This window comes from Falco biarmicus, chromosome 11 (assembly GCF_023638135.1).
Source record: "Falco biarmicus isolate bFalBia1 chromosome 11, bFalBia1.pri, whole genome shotgun sequence".
Classification (NCBI taxonomy): Eukaryota; Metazoa; Chordata; class Aves; order Falconiformes; family Falconidae; genus Falco; species Falco biarmicus.
Window position 1 is genome coordinate 14,694,131 of NC_079298.1, and position 17,092 is coordinate 14,711,222.

At 38.4% G+C, this 17,092-nt stretch overlaps 1 protein-coding gene across 5 annotated transcripts in view; it reads right to left on the reverse strand.

Moving 5' to 3' along the window:
- Window positions 1-17,092, reverse strand: part of ST3GAL3 (ST3 beta-galactoside alpha-2,3-sialyltransferase 3) — a 184,114-nt gene that overhangs the window by 117,662 nt on the left and 49,360 nt on the right. The window lies entirely within an intron of this gene.

Sequence of the window (17,092 nt, forward strand, 5' to 3'; positions counted from 1 at the left end):
ACCAAAACTATCACAATTCCTCATCTATAGGATGGCACAACAATACATTTGGCTATTTACATATAAATTGTCAATTATTTACAGCAAAGTTTAGATTTCTCTAAAATACATTATATAGACATGGAGAGACAGATACAGACATAACACCGTCTAGTACAACCCACATCCCTGAGCTCAGTTTCCACAGGTGGCATTACAATATGTATCTCTGAATGACAGAGATGAGAAAGCATCCAAGATGTGAACACCTAGAATTCTGAATGCCAAAGAGTGGCACTGAATTACTTTTGTTCTGACTCCAGTCAGAATCTCTTTAGAAATAGGCACAGGAAGGAACGGCCTGTTGCTGACAAAACAGAAGGTTTTAATGGTGTTAAAATACATCACCTTCTGACATAGCCAAAAAGGACAGCAGGGTGTACAGATCACAGCTTGTTGCAGCACTTCAGATATGAAGAAATGTGGGAAATCTTAATTTCTATCAAGCAAACTTAAGGGTTGCTGGATTTTTATTGTTTAAGCAACATACAGAAACCCCTAATACCAAAATCTTCAAAAACAAGTAGAAAGCAACTGGAATTTATCTGCAGGCACCACGGTAGTGAGTCATTGCTGGCAAACTTGTATAACTATTTCAACAGCAGGCCTTTCTCAAATGACCTCAGTGGTCATACAAAGTATCTTGTGCCACAAACACAGGCATTTTTCTCTTTTCTGATTTAATGGCGCTTTCATTATCAAATTAAAATGTCCCTCAGATGCCCATCATGGTGTTTCTGCAAAAGAATAGCAGGCTGAAGCCCTCATGCATGCGAGTGGCACAGAATGCCAATCTGAGCTGCATACTGATGGTGGAGCTGTCAATCACAAAACCCACAAAGATAGTCAGAGCTGCTGAAGCCTGAGGGGCAGAGTTGTTAACATTTCTTGGATGTGATGAAGTTCATGATCCAGAGTGCCAGAGGCAGAACAATTCTCGTAAGCCAACCGAAGCTGCCATCTCGCATCATTCAACATTTGCTTATCTCCGTTCTTCTAGCCACATATTGAGTCAGCAGGCTACAGAAAACTAGAAATGGGCAGTCTATGTTTTAAATCCTTTTAGGGACCCATTTTGTTTGTTTGATTTCTTCAGATTACACATTACACGCTGTCACTGCCAGCATGCTCATAACGATAAGCCTACATTAGGTGTAACTCGAAGGGAAACATTTAGAGTAAGGCTGAATACAGCCTTGCTGTCTACCATTCTGCTACCACATGAAGCTATCCAAGCTACCATCATTTTAGATAACATAAATTTGCTTTGTGTTTTTTTTTCCTGCAAGATTCACAGATCTCGCAGAGATTGTTCTTCCATAAATCAGACTGCAAAATATCCTGCATGAAGTATCCCATGTAGAAGTACACATTTTTCAAACAAATCCAGCTTTGTAAAATCACACTGCTGTTAGCAGGTATACAGTTCTGTAACAAAAAAAGTGTATGAATAAGCACCTCGTTCACATCTGATGACAGTGTACTTATTACAGTGACGCATATATTGCTGCTGCTTTGATTATGTTTCTTACTTCCAAATGGAAGCAGCAGTATTACTGGAAGTACCTTCTGCAGAGGCTGCCTGACAAATTACCAAAACAGAGCTTATGTTTAATTCTCATTTTATAGTCCTGAATGCTGCTTACAAGAGATGGGTCAAGAACTATGCACCAAACCAAACAATATTACTCTCTTAATGCTCTACTAGTAAATAGCTTCATCTCATCAGCTCCATTTCTGTGCCTGGAAACCAAGGCTATCCTGATCCCACAGAAAGCTGTTGTGGTAAGCCAGCCAGGGCTATCATGACTGTTATATCACAAAGGTGCAAATCCCCTCTGCATCTTCCAGGTCCAACCACGTTACTCCAGCTCCTGATCCTCATGCTCCTTGTTACAGTGAAAAAATCAGTTGGGTTGAGGTAGGTAAAGAGCTTGTCGAGACGGCAGAAAGTACAGAATTAGGTGACACTGCAGACCCTTTAATTCTGCTCAAATTTTGTGCAGGAGAAAAAACAGTAAGATAATAAATTTATTCAGAATAAATGAGGAAAACAATTGAAGAGTCATAACTGTAAACATCTGCAATTTTTAAACAAGTGCCTGCATGAGGGTGAAGTCAGAGGGAAGTAATTCTATTATTCCACTAAAAAGAAAACGCATTCTTGGTTGTTTTTTTTCCTGACTTTTCTCCTGTAAGACTAGCACACAACCTGAATTCTTAAGAATTCTTAAGACTTTCTGTGCTTCTCTACAGTTATGTGGACATCAGTCAACAAAATTTCACAATTTAGGTAAGTTAAAAATCCAGCTGCTTTCAGAGGTTTAGGAAAAGTAACAAGATTTTTCTTTCTGCTTCTATTTGGCAGATGTGTGCCTTCTTTAATCTCAAATATGAAAATGTCATCATGGTTAATTCCTTCATCATGTCTTAATCAGGGACAGCATGTCATCCTCATAGGACTGGAATCTAAATCCATTTAAAAAAATTAGTAATACAAACTCAAGTGTTTGGACTACTAAAAAAAATTGACCATAACTAAGCTCACGTAATTGAATATTACAAAACCTACTTAAAGAGACAGATTTTGCCACTTTGACCTCCACATGGAATTTAAATTGTGGATTGTAAAAATTGAAAAACTTAATCATCTTGAATTGTCTTATTTGAGGACTGATTTCTCTTGCTGTTACTCTTGCACATAAAATACATGTAATATTTCTGAAACAAGAAAAAGGAGTTCTTTGGCAATGTGCTCTCTAGGTTGACCCTTCACCTTGGGGTTTCTTTCTCTTTGGTCCAAAATAACCTGAGTCTTATACCCATACAGCAGCTCTACAAAGTGTATGTCATGATAGCTAAAGAATGAATAGGAAATGTGATGAGAACATGAAATGAAAGGCACATAAAACACAGTGGTTATTATGAAGTACTAATGAAATACTATTAGCAAGTAATTTGGCACACACAAAAAAAGAGCAGATTGCTAAATCAAAGCGGTTAATACTGAGACCCCGTATCGACATCATATGAGATTCAGGGCATTTTATTTTAGACTGGACTCCTGTCAGATTCCCTAGGCCAGATGTATCCACCACATACATACAAGGCACAGCACTGGCCAAAAAGACAAGTCTTAGTTTGGACTCTTATGTCCAAATCAAATATTTATTCCAGGAGTCTATGAAATGCAACAAGCTTTCAGTTTGGTTTCCCCCAAATAAGCCCAGGGCTACATTTCAATCAGCATACAGTAAGAAACAATTATGGGATTTGCTTCAAAATTCCAGGACTGCACCAAACAAGACACTGAAGAAGACAAAACCAGAGTGGCTAGGAAGTGCATTGGTTTATATTTTAATTAATATCAAAGGGTCACAGATCTTTGAAGGTATTTGTTTTATACATTAGTTGTAGCCTAATAAATGGACAGCTTCCAGTCCTCAATATGCTTTTTTCATAGTATCTCATAAACTTGTAAAGCAACAAATCCCATTTGAGGGGGGAAAAAACACCCTGAAACAGAACCATAAACCAGCTTTCCCTTCCTAACTGGCAAGGACTTCTGTTAAAGAGATGGATGGGAAAGTAAGTGTCACATCAACTCTCCCCTTCATTAAAGACTGTCAGCCTCACACCAACTACCAATTCACTTAAAAACATGGGAGAACACCTTTAGCAGGTCTGGGGATGCAGCTTTTTTACTCTCCTTCAGTTACTGCTATTCAGTCAGAGAAAGAAAAGTCATTAACACCACAGGTCATTAACAACAGCAGCCTTCACCTATATTGTAGTCAATTCCCATACACCGGTAACAGCAAGGGGCTTAAAGAAGAAAAAAAGAAAAAAGTATTTTCACATCTGATTTTTATAAGTAGAGTCATGATCATCATGTCATTTTGACAGGCGGAATCTCCTTGAGTGCAAGACACTATGGAAACAAGATGAGCTGATGAACCCTTCTCTTGGTACATGGCTGGAACTCCATGTTCAACAGGAGGGCAGCACAGGTTAGGAAAACTGAAACAGAAGTTTAAGGAACTCTGATTACAGCTCTGTTAGAAGTTTCCAAACTTTGGTTCAAAGAATTGCACAGCCTGATCATGTGATACTTGCTATTTTTCTAGTTCCAGCTGAGGAAAAACTAAACAAACAAAAGAAAGGAATGAGGAGATAGAAAGAAGAGGAAAAGCAGAATGCTTACACTGAAAGAGACAGGAAATGCATCTATCACAGTATTGCCAGCTAAACAGATGTAAATATTTTCAAAAGTTACTTCAGTATGTAAGCAAATTCTTCAAGGAGGCTGTATGACCAAATACGAGGAAAGATGGCCCAAATCCCTTTTTCTGAAAAGATGTGATGCACACTAGAAGAAATGTCCTGTTCTGCTTCTCCACTAAGAATTGTGGCTTCTCGTGAAATTAATTTCTTAACTGCAAAGATAATCAACACATACTTTTATTTATTTATTTGGACTACTCAAGAACACCAGCTGAAGAAGATTAGGTTACACTGAACTAGCCCAGGAAAACAAAGTTTAAAAGCCATCCCACTAAAACCCATGACCCACCTCCACAGCCCTGAATGAAGACACGATGCAAAGTCAATGCTGCCCTTTGGGAAATGCACGCTAGGAGGGGGTGCTGCCGGCTGAAGACCACGAACGCTGGCAATGCCATTCATCCCGTGTGAAATGTCATCTTTGCACACACACACCAAAGAGGTTTCCATCCTCAAAGGCGGCACAAGGATCCTACTTCCTTACTAAACTCCATTCCTGCCCTTTGACATACTAGGAATTAGATCACTAGGTAGAATAAGGAATTTCAGGTTAGTCTCAGCAATGCTAAATACAGAAACACAGCTGTAAGTGATTTCTCTATCAGAAAGGACTGTATCATTGCACCACTTCTTACAGTTCACAGAATCCAATAACCTTTTATCAACTTCTAAAAAGTGTTGGGATCCTTGTGGACAAACGAATTGGAAGTTTTCAAGCTAGAAAGTTTTTGTTTGAATGCTGACTTTATAAAACCAGATTCAAAGGATGCAGATTAAAAAATCCAAGAAAAGTCCATGGCACATTTTCTATGTGACCTAATGCTGCATACTCCTCCAAAAATTGAGTAATATCTCCTGATCTCCTTTCGTTTTTATAAACTTTCCCCTTTTTAAAAAATTTCTGTTTCTGCTACAACTTATCTTTAAGACTAGTAGCACAGAGGAAAAGCAGAATTGTGTTCAAATAGACACAAATAAGGAACAAAGAAAACAGTCCATTTGAGGGTTTGTGTTCTTGAAGAAACAAGGAAAGGAGAAAACAACTGGCTGAAATCCCAATTGTTAGACTAAACAAAAAGCATGAGATACAGAAATTTTATTTTCCCAGAAGGCAGCTGTTTACCAAAGAAAGAAAGAAAATAAATAAAAAAAGTGAAGATGACTGCTCCTGCAGTTTTCGATTATTTACTAATCTTTGGACAAAGAAACTTGTAACTGAATGAGGAAGTAACTTGCTGATAGTCAACATAATTCCTGAATACGTATTATTGGACTTTTATCTATTCTAGTTTCCATAGACCCAAAATTACTGGTTTCCATCCTCAGTAGTAAGTATCAACATTCTGGTTTTACAGATAAGAGACAAGGATGACCTAATGGAGGACAGACGCTTTTTTGAAGATGGGACATGTTAGGACTCAACTTTGTTGTCAATAAAAACCTCTCTCAGCAATCAATTGGGATTCCTATCCGAGCTGCGTTCTGAACAAACTGAACTGTCTAAAGAATGTCTAAATAAACTCTATTTCTTCAAAGTCAGAAATGATAATGCTCCCTAATATTAGAACCTGTAATTCTCAAAACTTGGAAAAAATTAAATGCTGCGATTTTCTACTTAAATAGCTCTCAAAACTCACTTTTAGCACAAGGGCCATAAAAAGTGAGCAAATTAAAAGTCTAATGTGAAATAAAATGCTTACCTATCTCATCCATTTTTGGCCAAACAAAGAAAAGCAAGAAGATAAATCGAAAAGATGTAGTTTTTTTGCTGTAACCCTTAAGTCTTCATCAACCCTTATCTGTTACATCTACAAATGGGCAACACTTTCTTCAGATCAGGAGCAACGTTTTTCTATTTGTAGTGTAATGAATCCAGTAGTGTAGGTCCAGAAGAGACAAGCAAGTTGCTAAAGAGATGAGAATAAATAATTCAATGCAATTAGAACCCAGGAATCCTCTGCCTAGACTAGTAGGAATCGGTACATCTAAAACCAAAGATACTCCCCCAAAGCCTAAGCTGTGGGGAAAAAAAAAGATCAACTAAGAATTCCTGAGCATCATAGCTGAAGTAACAGTTTTACATCTGTGGATACCACAGTTTACTAGATTTGAATGTCCAAATCCAGCACTTTGCAGTTTTAAAAGCCAAACGAGAAAATCAGTTACACTAAGGTTTTAATGACCAAATCTTCCTTCTGAAAAACATAGGTAATTTCATTGCAGAACACAGCCAGGCTATGGAACAATTAATTTCAGAGAAATTCACATTGTTTAGCTAGGTGTGACAGCACACTGGCACAGCAGAACAACAGTGATTTATTATTCACTATTTCCCCTATCATTGGAACGTCAACCAAAATTATCCTAAATGTCCTAAAGACAGTAAAACACTGACAGAAGGAAGCACTTCTTTCATATAATATGCAGTTAATCAGTAGATTTCTTTAAAGAAGAAATCTTTAAAGTTGGTATGTTATATAAGCCAGATGTATAGATGGGCTCAAAAGCCATTAAGAGGTCCAACAGTCTCCCAGACTTGGGAATACCAAAGCTTCCTCTCCACGGAAGACACTGGAGCAAGGATTGCTTCACACTGGTATATTTTTCTCCTTCACTAAACAATTCCAGGGAGCACTTTGAGAAAAGATACTGGGGCCGGTGAGCCTTTGGTCTGGCCATTTTTATTTTCTCTGCAAAGGAAGCCCAACCCTTTCTGTTGTAGTAGCGGCAGATCTATTGCACATGCAACTGGCAGCGACCAAACCTCAGGGGATTAAATCCCACTTGGAAAAAATTCTCTCAGGTACCTGACAGCCAATCTTTAACAAGAACAGTTCACAAGACCCTCCCTTTCCAGTTTCCTCTATAATTTTGCAGGGGTGAGGGTGATGAAGGTTGCCCTTTAAACTTTTCATTGGAAAATATGGACAGCCAGGGAGGGAACAACAAATCAACTCCTCTTAACTAAAGAAAAAAAAGACGCTGGATATAGCAAGGCCTTTTAGATTTTTTTCTTTTTTCCTGGGCTGGACTGAAATTGAGGGAAAAAACCCACTGCCCAGTGCATAACTTGCTTTAGATTGTACGCAGAGGTGACCTCACAATCAGGCAGTACGGTTTAACAGTAGTTTTACAAAATGCTATAGGTAGTCACAAGGCTCTGAATTTTTCTTACTCCTCTGAAGCAGCAGTTCAAAAAAAAGCTGTCTGCTGACCTGTATTATAGATAGATGTCATGAATTCAAACAGAAATCAATTATTCTAATAAGTAACACACTGAAGTTGTAAGAAGAGGAAGGCTACATATCGGGAAGAAAATGTTTCCTCCAGAAACTTTGCTGTAAATAGAGACCATAATGCTGACCTGGAGGAACCCTTGTGGGTACCCTAACTGAGCATGCCCCTATGAAACTACCAAAAATTCAAACTGCTTTAGGACAAATAATTAAGAATAGTCAGAACTCTTAGCAGTAAGAACATCTGCAGAGTGACCCAGACCAAAAAACTTCCCTGTGTACTCCACACATTGGTCTAGTGAATGCTCTTCTGCTAAGGTAACCTCTTTCCCCCCCCTCCCCCACCCTTCAAAGAGCAGCTGCTTGTCTGAAAAGACCATCCAACCAACATCCAAACTGACATATGTAACCGCAGTGAGTCAGAGAACAGAATAAAGTTTGCCTCGAAGAACTGTGAGCAGCCCAATTAATCAGACCTTCGTCCATCTGGTATCACCCTTAACTTCACTGAACATCAGAAGGTTATTCATGGCTCTCCAAAAGAGAGAGAGAGAAAGAAGTGGTATTCTAAGATGTCTGGTGCACAGGCTAACGGAGAGCTCCAAGGCTGAGCACTGAAATAAGTTTCACTTTTCAACAGGACAAATCCTCTCCTTTCCTCCTTGCTAATTCATCAAAAGAGCAACACTTCACAAGATCACCTGAGCCCAAGTTTCACGATGTTAAAATGCAGCTTTGATTCCTGTACACATCTGAGTCACAAACAAACAGTCGAATGACACAACCCCTGTTGGGGATTTTTCCTTCAGTGATGTAAGAAAGCACGACTAGAAGAGGATGAAGTTTTGCTGCTGTATAGGACACTGCTCACATTTTTCAGGTCTTTAAGATTAAACCCTTTCAAGAACCAGGGGGAAGATATTTCTAAGTAGGAATTTAAAGGTCTGAAATCAAACAGAAGTATCCAAACACATTCAATATGCAAATCAAAAACTTTTTTTTTTTTTTTTTTGTTGGCTTTTCAGTTTATCCTTCTTTAACGAGCTGGAACAGATTGCAAGGCAGACAAGGAAGAAACAGCACATACGTGGTCTGTCAGTTTTCCATCCCTCCCTTTGTAGTCATGACTGTCATTGCTGAGAGCAGGACTTGGGGCTGCAGCTAGTGTCAGGAGTAGCATTTCTGCCTGTTTTCATTTCTGCTGTGAGCTGAGAAAGAATCACAGGGGCTTTTGTGTAATGTAAGAGTACAAAGTATCTCATAGAAGTTAATTTAATTGTTTGGTTTTCTCAAAAACAGCTAGAGAAAACCTTATCTGAGCCTCACAATTCAAACATCCATAGCCTCAAAAACATCTTACAGCAACAACTGCTACATGACTTCCTCCCTGGCATGGCACAGACGACACAGCTGTAAGTAACCTTCCTCCTGCAAAGTAGCCTTCATCGTGTTGTGTTCATTGCAATGGGCACCACACACCACCAGCTCCCTCACCAGCCCTTGTCAGGTCTGGGGTCCTGCAGAGTACTTCTCCAGTACAGATTTGCCAAGGATGCTAGCAGCAATGTCATGCTTCCTCAAGGAAAAAAAACATATTCTAAATTTATTAGCCTAATCAAAGCTTAACCTGTCCTTCAGTCCTAGGACAATTTTAAACAGTACAAATAATTTTTAAAAAAAGAGAGAGCGAGACAGATTTTTACTAAGCAAGACTTACTGTCAGGTTTGCAGTCATAAGATTGGGAATGGAACAACTGAAATAAGATACACCTCTGGATTATATTTAACAGGGTTCCTTCAGTCTCTCTCACCTAAGAGTTTCTCCAGCCTACCATCTCTGTAGAAAGCTAAGCATCATGGTTTCACAGCATGTCACTACTGGGCAGACCACCATCCTCCCTTCTGCTAGGCAATTCTTCTCAAGCACAGCAAAAAGGCTTCCTGCTGTCTTTCAGCATAAATGAAATATTGTTTTCTTACCTAACAGATTATAATCACAGCTGTTAAAAGTATGTCTTGGTTTTAATGCCCTTCCCCAGCGTGCAAAAAGTCTTTGGTGGAACAAACACATATACTCTTCTCTGCCTTGATGACCTACTACATATTCTTAAAATTTATGTACGGCATTCTTAGCACATAGAGACAGAAAAACTTTGACGTCTCTGGTCACGTTACAGCAATGCAGAAGACAAATTTAGAGGCAGACTGACTAAAGTAAGTTGTCTCCTCCCATGCACGCCATTTACAAAAAACCTCCTCACAACCAGCTACAATCAAAAAAGTATAAATTAGGAGCTGACAACTAAGCTGTGTCTAGATACCATAGAAAAGTGTTCTTCAGAGCAAGTGACATGCTTCAGAGGCAGGCTTGATAAACACTGTAACGTTCCTTTGCTGGAATACACTTGATTTCCATTCAGCCATCAGATGAGGATTCCCTAAAACACTTCCAAGGGAAAACAAAAGGAAAGTAGATTTCTCTTTGGAGGTGGAACAGCACTGGCCTGCAAGAGGGATCTATGTCAAGCCAGGAAGGTGCCGAAGAGTTGATGCTGTGTGATGACATACATGCCTTTGGGATTTCAAACAGAGGCAACACTTCCATCAGTTTCATGATAAGCTCACAAATGCTTTCATTCAGGACAGGCAGCAACAAATCACCTGTTTCCACAATGTGTGCTAGCACTTTGTATCCTTGATATTGGTCATAGTGAACAATGATAAACATCTATGTTTTAACATAAATCTGTATCAAAACCCATGATCCCACAGAATGTTTAGCCCTTGCAGTAAACTGGATTATCACTTAGAATTAGAATGAGACTAATTCCTTTAATGGTCTTAATGCAGTATTTCTAATGTGTTTAGCTGAAGTTTTGGGAATGATCAATACTTAGATAGCCCAATCCATTCAATTTTCGTAAGTTATTCAGAGATCAAGAAGGTCTTTGTAGGAGGATATTCAGTAACCAACAAGCTTACCATTGCAGAAGCTGGCCAAAACTAAAGTAACTTATCTCTGAGCTTTTGAACAGTTTTCTGAAGGAAGAACATGAAGCGTAGGTTTTTATATGCTCTTCTCCCAAGAGGATAAAGCAACAGGAAAGCCTCATGTCATTTATGAGTTTATAGATAAACCCTGAATTGGGTTTTACTAACTAAAGTAAATTTAGCCTTCTGTGAATGAAACCACTGTAAAAATTTTTGCTCAAACAACAGTTAATAGAGACTTGTAAAGTTAAGTAGTTGTAACCACATCCACCCCAGGAAAACAAATACATATTTAATTAGGTTAATGCTACTGGGGTGAAGAACTACAAGTAAAGTAAGCGTTCCACCTTACTGAACCTTTTCTTCATAGAGTTCTCAGTTTTTATACAACTAATCTGTCTGGTTAAAAGAACACAAGATGTGCAAACCCAGTCCTGAGAGGAACATACCAAGGAAGAGATCAATTTCACGCATACCAGGCACCTTCATGGACCATCCATGTGAACAAGTCCACCTAACAAAAAGTGTTTCCTATTCAATATTTACACTAATTGGAACTGTATGGGTTTTTTTGTTGGTTTTTTTTTGTGGAAACTCATATTCACCATTATGTATTGTACTCCGAATCAAAAACGGGTTGAAATGCTTATGAGTCATTCCTTTTTGCTTTTAAAATATTTGTACATCAACTTTCTGCCAAGAATATGGAGATCCCCTAGTGTTTGAAGATTTATTAATAATCCCTAACAGTCCAAAAAGTCCTCAGAAATTCTTTAGAAATTCCTGCAAGAATGTTGTCCAGACGTACCCGTTCTAAACCACAAACTTAGGTATCGATTGCTTGAATTTTTGCTGTTAAGGAAAACACTTTTTCCCCTCATCCAAACTGAACAAAACTTGATGTATTTACTGCACACTTCTACATCTTCTATAAATACATTATTACTATTTTGCGTTATACTCTCAGTAAAACTGTTTTTCCATTAACATTTCTTTCTTGTGAAACTGAACTTGGGGCAGACAGTATAAAACTGCTCTAAACAATGCCCAGCCATTCATATTTTTTGTTTTACATTCTTTTCCCACATGGTTTGGCTCATAATTACTTCCAGCTTCAGGAAACTGGCCCTTTTAGAAGTACCAAACATAAGTTTTTGACTTTGTTTGTACTTAACAAATCAAGTAACAAATCAGTTCTATCTAAGTAGCTAGTAATTCTGAGTTCTAAAATCTTTAACTTCTTCATCAATTGAGGCTGTGTCTAACACAGGAATCCCCCAAGTTAGATAACGGAGACTCACATGAGGAATCCTTATGACAATTCCAAAGGTTCAAAATTGAGAAAAAACTGAAATGAACTAAGAGCAGCAAAACAAACAAAAAAAACCGGGATGGCAGTTACATCCCACCCAACTGTGGGAGGTTTGATGGATGAACAACAAATAGCCCAGTAACTGAATTGTTGTGAATAGCTAGGGTTCATTTTCTTAAATATTTGAAGTGCTCAGACAATTAGTATAGATTTGAAGAGATTAGGTAGAAGGACATGAATTAAAAGTAAAAAAAAAAAAAAATCTGAAATGAAAGAGAAATAAATAACCGACTGCCAGGAAAATACCAATGTTGTAAAGTATGCTAAGCCTTGAAATAATCTTTCAGAAAAAGCATCAGGATGCTCTTGATTGTGATCGTCAGGATCCCTCCATTTAGCCCACAAGACACATTCTTACCCCTGCCTAGGCAAGATGGGAGATCATTGGGACTTCTCACTTCTTTTTACCCGCCTCAGGACCACAGAAATACAAGACGACAAATGGGAAGGAAAACGGGACAAAAAGAAATGCCACAGCAGCAGGCACAGGGAAAGTCCAGCATTCCAACACATTTATTGCTTGTTTTTACAATGCTTAATGGTGAAGTACCACACAGACACAAACACTTTCAAAGCAACCTCCCACCCTAGAAACAAAATAAGGGGAAGGGGTTCCATTTCAATTCTTCATTATTAAAGCTCTGAAGTAAAGACATTTCAACAAACACAAGTAACCCAATCTGTGTGTTTCCCTAGCCCAAACTCCCTCCATTTTTACGGTCTTTTCAAAATCTAGATCAAGTTTCATTTGAGTTTGCAGGGTGAAGATTGTTATTTCTGGCTCCACCCCCCACCTCCCCAACTCAATCTCTTTCTAAAGCGGAGTTTGAAATTACCATGAATATTCAAAAAAATCTTTGTTGCACCTCCCAAATCTACTCTGTAATATTGGAAAAACATGTAAACATACAGCATCACAAAATGTCTAGCAAAGCACAGAGCCCACTGGAAAAAATATTCCTCCTTTCAATTAAGTACAGCCTAAAAATTCCCAAAGTACACAATACAAAATACACACCATATATTGTATAAATACAGTATATTAACTATGTTAGTATTAGTTATTGTGATCAACCATACTGATCTCATAGTAATTTTTCTAACTGAGAGGGGTAGCGATTTCTTTTGCCTGTTTCTACCTTTAAAAAAAAATTACTTTCTCTCTCAAGTTAACACATTGTAATATCCACTTATCTTTTTGTTTAAGTGAAGAATGATTCTAGTAAGCTCAAGCACATCTTGAATATTTGCAAAGCTCTGAGAGAGTGGTTCTTCCCCAGTCATAGTCAAGCTCTGAGACGCTTCCTCCATCATACATCATCTAGATTTTAACATCCAAGGTTTTGAGCTGACTGTAGCAGCAGGTGAAAAGATCCACCATCAGCCAAAGGGAACTTTTTTCTGGCTGTTGTTTAGAAGCATCAAATCACCAATCTAACTGCTGAAGCACCTTTGAAAACAGCTTTTGAAAGGTAAGTTTGAAACGAGGACAGAAGCAGCAGTCACTAGCTTCCATCTCACCAAGTGGCATGCCAGCAGAGTAAAGAAAGCTGGTATGGAAGCATGAGGGCAACACCACAAGGGAACAGCCGCCAAATCACAGGGATTATTACAAAAAAGGAGCTTTTCACATGCCAAGACAAGTGAATCTACACTTGTAACATGCCAAGGCATACTCAAAGTAATTGTTAAGGTGACTAAACCAAGCATTCACAGAGTAGTTAAGTGACAGAATGAAGAATGACCACACAACCTTCACCTGGGCCCACTAAATACGCAGTAAGATACAGGCTATAATTAACTCCATGATCATATGCTGATCCTCCTACAGAAATCTCATGTAATTCAATACAAACATAGATTCTGGTTACAGAATGATTCAGAATTTGCAGTTGTAGAAACTCTCATTTCTAGAACCTGGCCAGTCTCAAAGAACTACTACAATATTTATATTTAATAATAATAAAAGCATGCAACCCTTTGCCAAGCACAGATGTTAGAAAGTGACTGCAAATCTTGGCATATGGTGGCACCCAGCAATCCATTGGCTGAGTCGCTAACGTGATTGATGGCCTTAAGTTGTTCAGGAACTACTGGCCTTTCCAAGAATTAAGACCTGCAAATCATATCATATTTTTTGTGTAAGTGCTTTTCTCTACACAACCAGTAAATGTTGGATTTTTTTTCTCAAAGGTTTTAAAACAGTACGTGGCTCTGTTGCTTGGGAAGTCCCTACCTGCGAGAAACTGATGCAACCGGCAAGTTTCTGTACTTTGTGCACATTTTGTTTTGATATTCTCATCTTGGTAGTGACCTTATGGTTGGTACAAGCATAACTAAAAGATGAACTCCTCTTGCAACAGATCTTTTTCACCAATCTGGTCCTAAGGAGCCTTAGGTCTTGTTTTGACTAATTCATAATTAACAAACTATGTTGCCTACAGAAGTCCCCAGCTTTATATTCATCCTGTATTTCATTAACAACCCCCACCCGGACACCATCCTGCTTTTTAAAAGACTTCCTAAAGAAGAGTTAGCCTAAGCACAGGCAACAGAAAGGAAGCATCTTCCTTCTTGATACTCTCCTGACAAACTCAGAGCAACAAGACTTCTGGTCAGAACCAGTCATCTCCATGAAGCATCTGTACAGTATCTTTAAAACTGGCCATCCCCTTCCAGGTGAGATTCCTGGCCATACCAGCCTCCCTAACGCTACAGCAAGGCATGCATCAGGCACGCATACAGTTCACACAGAAAACACTTTTCAAGCGCTTCTGACAGATTTTTCTTTCCAGAGTGAACAAATCTGGTTTCATTACCATTTCCAGGAACTCAAAGAGAACCAGTGAACAGAATCATTACATTGCTGTAACCACAACAGAATGAATTATACTTGAATAACATGCCCTGGGCATCTACAGGGTAGAGGATGCTAAAAAGTAGTAATACCTGAAAAAATTAAAGATGCAAAGGCAAATCAACACATTACTATCAGAAGTTTTAATGCAGATCTACATTTGTAGAAAAGGTTAGTTCTCCAGGTCATTAGTTTAAATGACACCAACTAACACAGCCAGGAACAGATTTTGAGTAAAGATGGGGGGGGTGGGGGGGGGTGGGGGGGGTGGAGCGGGCAGAGAGAGAGAGAGAGAAAATAGAAAATTAATTGTTGCCTCAAGTGCTTCAAGTCACCCAAGGTTCTCACATGCTATCAATTAAGTGAACCCTATAAAGTTATGATCCATGGCAAAATTCCACCAGAATGATTATATCACAACAGACATCATTAAATTATTTCTGCCAATAAAGTCATCAGTGCAGAACATATTACCCCTTTCAAATCTAAGCAAATCTTTTTTAACCAGAAATGGCTTCTACAATGGTACCATCTTGATTGAGTCACAGAAAGCATTTTTAGCTACCAAGTTCCACTAAATTCAGTGTGTACTTAGAAAACGTACTTGGTACCCTGACCACACACAGTGAACTTGTGGAACTGATGCAAATTCCTCTAGGCTGTCACCCGTTCTTCTTTCAAAATTTATTTAGTATGCTTTACAGTATTCTCAGCTTTTTTCATAGCTCCCTTGTTATTAAAAAAAAAAATAAAATAATCACAGAATAATTCAGGCTGGAAGGGAACTCTGCAGGTCATCAGGCCTATTCGCAAAGCAGGGCCAGCTTTACTTCCACAGAAGAAACAAATAAACAACAACAACAACAAGGGAAAACCACCTCCAACTTAAATCCAACAAAGGACAATTATAGGGAAAAAAAATTATTTCACCTATGTATAGTACTTGCTTTCTTTGCTCCTTACCTTAAACTCACCTCATAGTATTTATTTTAATCATGCTGATTTTGTTACAAGCCTTTCCAGGAGCTAACTTTATTTCTTTGAAAAGCAAACATACACATTTAGGATTATATATTTTGTTTATTTATTTATTTTAAAGTAGTCAACAAATTATTTCTTTAATCAAAAATAAGTGAGTTTTTATCACGCGTAGGATTTAGTAAAAAATTTTAGGGTTTTGGAAGCCCTTTAGCAGATAAAACCTTCACTTGGCCTCATACTAAAGTATAAGAATGAGCAGGCTCCGTCCGAGAGCTGCAATCGAAGCAGATAACTCTGTAAAGAGGAGGGTGGAAAAGGGATGCAATAGAGGCTTGAGGAGAAGGAAGACTCAACGGGACTTGCTAAAAGCAACAAAGAAAAGGACAGTGAACACAGAAGGACGATTGAAGCAATGGTGTGGACACAGCACAGGCTGGTATGCCAGAAGTGTGTGGACAGTCATGGGCATGTTCAATAAATTGGTGATTACAAAATAAGCAAAGTAGTCTGGAAAAAAAAAAAAAACCCACAAAATTGAAGACTACTTAAAAACTTTAAAAGCTATATTTTCCTTAACCAACACTAGGATGTTAATTCAAAGGTTATTTACCCACTTCACAATTCTGGACTAATCTCTTTGCTTTGGCTTGTACATGTATAAATTGAAGATAATGTATCATCTCATCCCACAGTACTGTAAGGGTACATAGACTACTGTCTCTAAATCGCAAGGAAGTCCCAATACAGAAAATGCGATAAAGAATATCGGTAACTGCAACCAGCATGGGTTCCAGACAGCATGCAACAAAAAGTGCAGAGAACACTGTATTAAATAAGACCAGAAAGAAACCTTGACCAGTTATTCATACAGTAAATGCCATCCTTCCTGCACACTGAACAAGATAGACCCTGGGGGTGGGAACACAACACTAAAACCCCCACAATATTCCTTTTTTCTCATACGTGTTCTTCTCCAGCACCTTTTTTTTTGCCAGATCAGTTACTATAGTTGAGTTTATGTACCCAGCTGCTTCTGCAAAAGCAGCTCATACCTAGAGACTTTCTCATTTCCTGCAAAAAGCAGTTCCCAACATATTTATGAGGGGTTTATTTTATTATGGATGCTCCCAAGCTGCTCAGCAAGACTAAACTCAAAACTTTAATGTTACACCCTATCAGTACAATGAAACTTAATAATATTAAGAATAGTTTTTATATTAACTTGTTACATTGTACAGGGGATGCATCCTCAATTCATTCAAAGCCACTAGATTGCTTCGGTGCCTTTTTAAGTAGCAGAGGCAGAAAGTTTTCAGTACTCTTTTGGCTCCC